Here is a 9,755-nt window from a genome sequence, read left to right as displayed (position 1 = left end):
TTTGTTGAAATAAATGGATTACATGGCGGTCTTTTCCTATTTCATATGTTAGGCCAGTGGTTCCCAAACTTTTTTTGCCAGGCCCTTTCACACCTCAAACATTTAGTAAACAATTAAACAAATAAAAGTAAACTGCAATTAATTACAGGTAGCAAAAAACTAAACTACTAACTCTTTTACGCTACATCCATCCCTACATGGGTATTTTTGAGAATGCAGCTTTTCTATGCGTTTGGACCTTTCGTCCACACGTAAACGGCGTTTTGAATAACCGAAAACTGAGATTTTTTTAAATTCCTGTCAGGTTGGAGATTTTCAAAACTCAGTTTTTGCGTTTACGTGGATGAGGAATACGGAGTTCGTCATGCAACGTCAGAGGTATGTGCCTTTTGTCACGTAACACTGTGCGCTACGTTATTGTTTACACGAGATGAATTTCTACAATGGCGGATAGAGACAATATATTGTTACTGTTAATCTGACTATCTGCCGTTTTTACACGCTTACATATACACATGCAGTTACTGTCCCTCCATTTAGAAGGCAGAGGCATCACGGTGTAATTATTTTACGTGTAGTTTTTTTTCCTGTGTAATAATATTCGACATTGCTATCAAAACATTTTTCAAAAAATGCCTCTCTGTGCAAAATGGGTTCAAAAGCATAAGCAACTGTGGGATACTGTTTGTCCGTGATTTGGAAAGGGGGAACAAATTGTGGCAGAATCAGCCTGATAATATTTGTATCCCACTGTAACTTAACTGTAGCTAAAATCTCCAAAATGTAGTAAGTCATTATTAGAAGTGTTTGTGAACTAAATATCAAGAATGTGGGATACTGTTTGTCCGTAATTTGCACACTCCAGCGTGTGCTCCCGACGCAGGGGAAACTAAGGCTACGTCCACTCGTACACGGGTATTTTTGAAAACGGAGATTTTCCGTTTTCGTTTTAAAAAAGAATCCCGTCCACACGTAAGCGCAGAAATGAAGGAAAACGCTGCTAGGAACATGCCAAAGCAACAGGTGGCAATATATTCCTAACCGTGTAGAAATGTTGGCCAATCAGAGGTCTAGAAGCCTCGGTAGGAAATAGTAAACAAAGATGGGGCATAGAAGCAGAACTGAGTCGTATGTATGGAGGGACAGTAACTGTGTGTGTATATGTAAGCATTTAAACACTGCAGAGACAATTAACAGTAACAGTATTGTAGAAATTCATTTCACCGAAACAATAACGTGGCGCACAGTGTGACGTCAAAAAACACATAAATGCAAAAACTGAGTTTTCGAAAATATCCACCCTGGCAGGCGTTTTAGAAATCTCAGTTTTCAGTGACCGAAAACGCCGTTTACGTGTGGATGAAAGGTGCAAACGCATAGAAAAATCTAAGTTTTCAAAAATGCCCGGGTACGTGTGGACGTAGCCTAATTCTGCCAGGGAGACCTACCTTGGCACTTGTGTAGGTGAAGCCATACTTAATCATATTTTTTAGTATTTGGCTTGGAAGGAAGATGGTTTGGAAACGATGCTTCATCTTCTGCTTTGCGTTTGTGTGGGAGTCCCGTCAAAAACCTGTCCATTATGCTAGCAGTGTCCAAGCCTTCTTTTTTTTATTATTTATCCCCCCCCCCCCCCCTTTGGGAACCTCTGTGTTAGGCTATCCCCTCTGTAATTTAGCTAATTCCACGCATTGCCAGAAACCTAAACAAAACACACAAGGCTCTAATGTAAGCGTCCTGTTAACATTGGTGGCATCAGTCACACAATGGACCTGAAACCAGCACAACAGAGCCAGCAATGCATTTCTTACTTGGAAATTCTGACACTACTTCATATTCAAAAAAGAGAGGGGTGGACAAAATCTGACAGTGCAACGCAAACTCTGCTTGTCAGCAACCAGGCTACTCTCAGCATCAAAAGACTCCCCCTCCAACCCTAAAGAAATATCTGGAAGTAAGTTCTTTTTTTTTAAAAAAAAACCCTCATGTTTAGCCTACTGTAAATAGCTTGTTTTAGTTGTGGTAGCTACCTGGTTTATGTACCACTTCAGTATGTTTGATGTTACTATTGCTGTGTGATTTTAGCTAACATTGTTAGCTGCTGTTAGTTCATAGACTACAGACTGTTAGACTTGATGGATTCCATTAACAACCTGCCAGCTGCAAATAATCATGTGCAGTTCTGAAAGCAGTACCAAAATGATTAACAGTAGGGTGGACATTAAGGTTGGGCCATATGTAAAAATTTTCCAACCGACAATCGGCAGTTCAATAAATGAGGATAGGCGATAAATGACGATAGCTACTTTTTGGATTATTTATTTGTTTGAGATGCATCAAACCACACAAAAGACGTCAGAGATTTTTTTTAATGTTCACTGGAAGAGACATTTTAATTTTTTTACTTGTACAGGGGAAAAAGAAGCCAGTTTCTCTTTGTTTCCCTCCCAACAGTTGTGTTTTTTTTTTTTTTAATTTAGATAAAATGTTTTTGTTTTCTTCTGAACATAGGCTGCTGCCTTTCTTTCTTCCTATTATGAGTTTGAGTAAATGAATCGCTGCATTTGGGCGCACTCTGACGAGGGTGCATTTGCTCATAGCTGAAGAGGGTGCCGTTAAAACAGCGCTATTATTTTTCCCATTGACTGCTTCTCACTAATAATGCTAGCTTCAACTAGCACTATTACCAAATTTACTCATGGGCAAATAACTCTAGTAAAAACAATTTGCGAAAGGCTCAGCCTATCCCTGATAGTCGATATATTCGTCCATTCGCCCAACCTTAGTGGACAGTAGGTAAGACTGCACTTTTGCAGTGATTTTGTATAGAAAACTATTTATGTATCAGTAATATGTTTTCTTTTTGTCTTTCTATTTTTCCAGAGGATGCATCCCAGGGTCATGCACAGTTTACTCAACACAAACACATTGGATCATGGTGATGAACAAACTAGCAAAGACACAACCCCTCCCCTCTCTAATAAGCCATTCTTAGCACTCCAGCCATCACCCAAAGGAGAATAAATTCCTTAGTATTTGACTTTATAGTCAACGAAGTGCAGCCCTTTTCTACTCTTAAGAAGACCTTATTCTGTAAGATGGTTGAAGGACTAAGTGGGGGCAGAACTCCTGTGTGAAGAAAAACATTGATGACACACATTGAGAAAACCTTTCCAAAAATGAAGGAAGCAATAACTGAAATTCTTCCACATGCTCAAAATGTGTGCACAACAGCAGATATTTGGACTGCGCATCACAGATGTTTGGCATCGTGTGCCACTGGATAAAGTCAGACACATAGGATCGCAGACGATCTGATATCCTTGTGTTGGTGTTGTTCCCACATCATCATAATTAATGTTGTTCCAGGTTCAACATTGCAAGTGACCAATCACTTTCTTGTGACACCATAATTTTGCAACTTCGAAAAATACCCACCTTAAAAAAACGTACTTCACTTGCGAGAAACCGCCTCTGTCTGCCGATCCAGCAATTTAAATTCCTTTCAGGATACTTTTCTTTAATAAAAAGTAAGCGTTATACATATTTTCCTCGCAATATTGAATTCATCGCTTGGCTTGCTGTTCGTTTGCTAGTGATAGGCTACTTGACGACAGCATTAGCTAACCAGTGTTCTCTAGACCAGCGGTCCCCAACCCAGGGAATCAGAGTTAACGATAAAAACGTGAAAAAAATAATGATAAAAACCCTGAAAACCATAAAGTTCACGCCCGAGCATCAACTCTTGTGCCCCATACCACACGACTCCGGTTTGTGACCCGGGGGTTGGGGACTGCTGCGCTAGACAAAGAATTGAGTGTGTTATGATTTATTATGAAAGTACAGGTAAATTTAGCTGTCATAAAAATGTTGTCAGACAAAACTGCAGTAGCTTCCCTGATCATTTTACAAACACAAGTAGAGAGCAATCGATCCAAGTAGCCTAGCCTAATGGTTGTGTGCTGAATCTATGAATAAAAATATCAGCTGTACACATAATTAACTGGCCCATAGCTGTGGAAATTGACTTGAATTCTTGAGTCTGTGGAGATTAACCATACATGCCAACCCTCCCGATTTTTCTGGGAGAATTGCGAATTTCAGAGCCACCATTCTCCCGAATTTCTCCTGATTTTCCATGTGGACAAAAAATTGAAAAATCATATCCCAGAATTCATAGTGCGGCCCAGTTTTCAACAATGGCAGCAGCTACTTAGTTTTACTATTACTCTTATTACTCTTTCTGGATCGCAAAATAAACTTCTGACATATTTTCAGGCGAGAACGTAGCTGTGTAAACTTCAAATATCTGGACCGACAGCAAACTCCCGGCACATCGTTTTCAGACCCCCCATAGTCTTTCGCTACTCAGATTAAACATGATATATAGGTCACTTAGATAACTTAATAATGTTACTGTTTGGCTATTTTTGGTGTTTTATTTGTTCGTGAGTAAATCGGTTTGGCTGAGATTAAAGTTATTAGATTAGATTAAATAAAACTTTATTAATCCCTCTGGAGGGTACCTCCGGGGTTTTCACACAGCAATAAACATCAAACAGAAAACTGATTAAACAGAAGTGTGAGATGGTCGAGAATTTACGCCAGCGTCCAGTTATATTTTAGATAGCAAGGAGCAGATGGCAGTTTCACTCCACCGAGAGTGTTTGTGACGTAATTCTGAAGGCTAAACCGTCCAATTTTACATCCGCTCACTTCCGGCCTACTCGGCTTTCGGAGGACCCGGCCCTCTTAGACCGCGAAGCTGGGTCCTCTGAATTTGGACACCCCCGCTGTTTCCGGACGGACAATAATAACGGTGACATTGAACTTATTTTATCCGATAAATAAACACTGTAAAAATTCAAGTTTTTTATACATATGTATATGTATGCCCCCCCACAACCCTTTTGAATGTCTCCCTAATTCTGAGGTCTCAAGGTTGGCAAGTATGAGATTAACAGTAATTTAAAAAGGGCTAAATTTGTCCTGGGCCATCATGTAAAAGTTGGTAGAGATGCACCATTGGAAGTTTAGGCATTTCTTTTGCCCCTGTTTGTTCAAATTTAATATTTACATTGTATTGAGAAACACCCCAAAACAACTTAAAATGAATGAATGCATATCGACTAATCAAACTTCTGTTATTTTTCCACAGAAATGGACGATATCATTAGAGGAACTGTCCTGAATGATGAAAAAAGAACTGGCAAAGATACACAACTTTGTGTTCATGCGTCAAAACGCCAGGAGGACTCATTCAGTGTTGTGTTGGAAAAACTGAACTCATTAACCCTTCATGGCCATTACAAATGATTCAATGTGGCCTCAGGTAAAGACAACGAAAGAGACTATTACGAATTCAACTGCATCAGAGCTGGAAAAAAAAGTCAAAACGGCTACAGAGCAGTGGGCTGTAATCTTCCTCTGGAGAAAATGAAAACCTTTTGGAATACAAAACAAAAAGAGAAAGGTTAAAGAGCCAAGTATATGCACAAGTACAAGTAGACTCTGAATCTTGTGTAGACATTTCAAAGGGATTGCTTCAGTTACCTCCAATTGTTGAAACCTAAAGCTGAATAGCTGCCTTAATTTTCTGCCAAGGAACAGATGAAAAGAAATTGTTTGGTCTCTGTCAAGCAGGTGTTGTTTGTAATGTGTTTTATTCATTACTTTGGGTTGGTTGCTGGTTTTTATACCACTTCTTCTGTGCCTGTTGTCTTTAATATTTTTAAATGTTACTTTTTTAAAATATTGCTATGTATTATAAATAAAGGATTACTTATTACTATTAAAGGTCTGCTTTTGTAATTGTTGGTATTATTCATAAAATATGCGCTCTTAGGTTTTTTGCTCCATAAAACAGTACTTGTCAGTTTTTGGACGTGGAGTATCAGCGGTTGAGGTCCCTTGGCTCATCAAAATGGAAGTAAAAGGTTTCAACATCCAGCATTTTTATGATTGGATACAAAGTATTATAACAGAGTTATCGGCATGTGATTTTGCAAATACTTGATCATGCTTTATTGTAATTAAGAGTATGACTAAGTATAAGTTTAATAGTAATGATGAATAAGGAACTATAGCCAGAGTAATGAAATGAGTCTAATTCCTAATTCCACATTTCTAGCGTTAACTGAAATTCCAAAACAGAGCTACCCTAGATCACTTAAATTACACAATTGAAAGCATATGTGTATTGTTTGTGTATTTATACACAAGCACTCATATATATTCAAATACAAGAATGGAAGATGTGATTATTTCTGGACTGAAGACAAATCACTACACCTATGCACGGAGTACAGCAGGTGACAAGGAGGGTTGAAGATGCACCAAGAGCTGAAAAGGATTTGCTTGAGCAGCAAGTTATTCAGTTTTTCAAAGACAAAGACATTCTTTTGGATAGCGAAAACATAGCTGCATGTCATACTATTCCACAAAAACATACCAAGATGCCAACTATCATACTACGATTTGTGAACAGGAAATATAAAGTTGAACTGTTAAAGATGGGAAAGAAGTTAAAGGGAACCGGCGTATATGTGAATGAGCATCTCACCAAGAGAAATGCTGAAATTGCACAACAGGCAAGACTATTGAAGAAGGAAAGGCACATCCAAGATACCTGGACCAGGAACTGTAAGGTATTCATAAGACTTAATGGGACACCAGAACAAGCTAAAGTAATTGTTGTCAGAGACATTGCAGATCTTGAGAGATTTAAACAAAAGAAATAGAGTTCAGTGTAGAAAAGAATTGTGTTGCTGACTGTGATATGAACAATATCTGATAAGTGTGAGAAAAATAACTATGCATGTGAATGATTGATAACAGTTATAGAATAAAAACACCAGAACAAATTGTGGCTTTTAAAACAGACTTAGAAAAAAGTTTATGTGGAAGACACTAATGATGCATATAATGCATTTTTAGATATATTTTTGTCAATCTATTACAGCCATTGTATTGCGTTATTTTTGTGCCACTATTCTGAGCGCACGTAAAAAAAATTTGAGCGCACGTAAAAAAAAATTGCAGGTGCAAGTGTTGCATTTTGAGGAGAAATTTATTTTGAGCGTACAAAAGCTGAATTTGAGTGAACAAAATTCATTGCTGCGTGCAAAAAACGTATTTCAGTGTTTGCGCTTATCCATATACACACACAATAGCACCCCCTCTCGCTCAGTTTTTTCATTTGCGCTTGCTCGCAATGTGTTGCTTGCGCTCACAACATTCTCTGCTTCGTACGCTCAACTTTCTGTACACCGTTATAAGTGTGCCACAAATCCAACCAATCACAGACTTGGTTTCAAAAATTCTGATTGGCTCTTACGGTCTCCAATTAGCTCGCTAGCTACTGCCTTCCGGAAACACTGTCCACTCAGCCTCGCTTCTTGCAGATCGAGGGATTTTTGATTTACTCTGCAGCTAAAGAAGAGATGGCAGAATCAAACAATGGCTCCAATAATACTACACCACAGTATCAGGTGAGTTTAAATTTTTTTTGTGAATTTAGTAATTTGCTGTCCTTTCTGTTTAATATGCTGTAAAACTGTAGTTACAGATGCAGCTGTAGAGTTTAAGCTAGCCTTATGGGTAATTACCAGCGTATTGTCTTACTGAGGCAGTGTATCCTAATCATGTTTTTTAGGGTAATGGTGCAGTTGAGTCAGCAGTAAGAAATCTGGTGTCTTTGCTGCTTAACAACATATCCACAAATCCTTCAGGGAGGCCAACAGAGAGTGGGCAGCCGGAGCCTAGAAATTTGACTATCCAGCAAGAGATGACAAGGTTTTTGCTTTTTTTTTTTTTTTTTTACTTTTTGCAATCTTTTCTGTTAAAGTTATTTGGTTTGTGGATTTATCAACATTGATTTTTAAATTAAAATGTGCTGTTAAGGACTGATGTCATATTTAATAACTTTATTAAACAATAACCCTTATGTTATGCAACACTGCATTTTTTAAACTCAAGCATTTTCATCCCACAGATCATTTCCAGGATATTTCAAATCAAACTTGAGGCGTGGTAAAAAGAGATGTTTAACATCTACTAAGCAGCTTGTTAAGGCAGGCAGTAAGACCACAGGCCTCAGTTTTTATTTGCTGTCAAAAAACACATCCTACACACCTTTGCCAGCTGATGAGCTTGAACTCCTACAAGCTGGCATGGGGAGACAAACAGTGTCTCTTCCAGAAGATGGTGACCATGCAGAGGTAAGTTTGTATAGTCAGTATTAAAATTAGTCATTGGCAGACGCATTTAGCCTGAATCATATGCCACAGTCCATTTAGTGTTCCATTCTGCTTAACTGTGTTTTTAACTAAGATTTCTAGTCTTCTGGAAGAAACCTTTCCAAAAATGGAATATCTTTGTGGAGGATGGCTCTTGCATAAGGCAACAGGTTTGTTGTTAATTCAGTTTTTATGTGTGTTTTTGGCATTCTTGCGTGCTCATACTGCATTATGATTATGTAGTTGATACTTTTGCTGCTTGATTGTTTATGCTATCTTTCTGTCAATAAAGGTGGCGGTGGTCGACGAAAGCTCACTGTAATTCCACCTGAAACAGAAGGCTGTTCTGTCAAAACACTGAAAGCTGTGTCAGGAGGTGGCAAATCCACTTTTTACATAGTACCTCTTCAGGAAACATTAGACACATCTCCTCTACCGACTCACAGCACTTTTCAAAGATGCCAAAGAAGATATGTTACCAGTGTAATGAAGTTATGCCTCTGCAGATGCTTGCAGTACACATCAATACGTGCAAAGGAAAATTCTCTCCTGATGAGACTGATGATGATGAGGTGAGACAATTTTGATGAAATCAAATTGAGCAATTTTGATTAAATAATATAGTATCACAATTACAGTTTTTTGATTCTGCAGGAATCTGAGTTATGCATTGTGAAAAGCAAATGCAAGGTAAACCTAGCACATTACTAAAAACCATAGTAACTACAATGACAACATCGTCAACAGCTTTCAATGCATGGTGCCTGAAGAAAATGACCAAACTACAGGGACACCAGCGCAAACTTCAGTATGCACAACAGACAGGTACTTTTTGCTCTATTATAGTTCATATACACACTATTATGCAGAACCATTTGTTAAAATTATGTGTAAGATCTTTTACACAATAACTGGGGTTTAATTTCATATAAAACATTTTATGATCACACTACTTTAAATTATTGTTAAAGGTTGTTGCACAGAACATGCTGCAATAATTTCTAATCATGTTTAAAGTGGTAGCCTCTTTTAATCTAAAGATGATTATTTTTCTTTGAGAACTTAGGATGTTTTCTACCCTGTTTTTGTTAAGCGTGGAAGATGTATTGCGTTGCCTTGAACAACAAGTCGACACCACAACAGAATTTAAGTTGTGTGTGGACAGAGAAGACCTTCCAGACAGAGGCATTCTCCAATGGCAGAGAAAAAAAGCTGCATCTCCCACCAGTGTTCTTAGGGTGGTTTTCATTGGAGAGGCAGGTGTGGATACAGGAGCACTTAGGAAAGAGTTTTTGAGTGGTGAGTTGCCTATTACCTGTTTTGTCCTAGTGTCAATAAATAATGGATAACTTAAAAATGCGGATATTTTTTGTATGAAAGACATGATTTCAGGTATTGAAAGCAGATTCTTTGAAGGACCTGAGAACAAGGGCAAAAACCCCAAGTATTCTCTGACCGATCTTGATAATGAAAACTTCAGGTTGGTTACATACGAGCTTTGTGTATCACATTTAATAC

General features: G+C 38.2%; 1 pseudogene; it reads left to right on the top strand.

Moving 5' to 3' along the window:
- The first annotated feature begins 6,961 nt into the window (after window positions 1-6,961).
- Window positions 6,962-9,749, top strand: LOC146490305 (uncharacterized; annotated as a pseudogene).
- Window positions 9,750-9,755: the final 6 nt, after the last annotated feature.

Source organism: Neolamprologus multifasciatus, unplaced genomic scaffold (assembly GCF_963576455.1).
Source record: "Neolamprologus multifasciatus unplaced genomic scaffold, fNeoMul1.2 scaffold_38, whole genome shotgun sequence".
Lineage (NCBI taxonomy): Eukaryota > Metazoa > Chordata > Actinopteri > Cichliformes > Cichlidae > Neolamprologus > Neolamprologus multifasciatus.
This window is presented reverse-complemented; position numbering and strand designations above follow the sequence as displayed.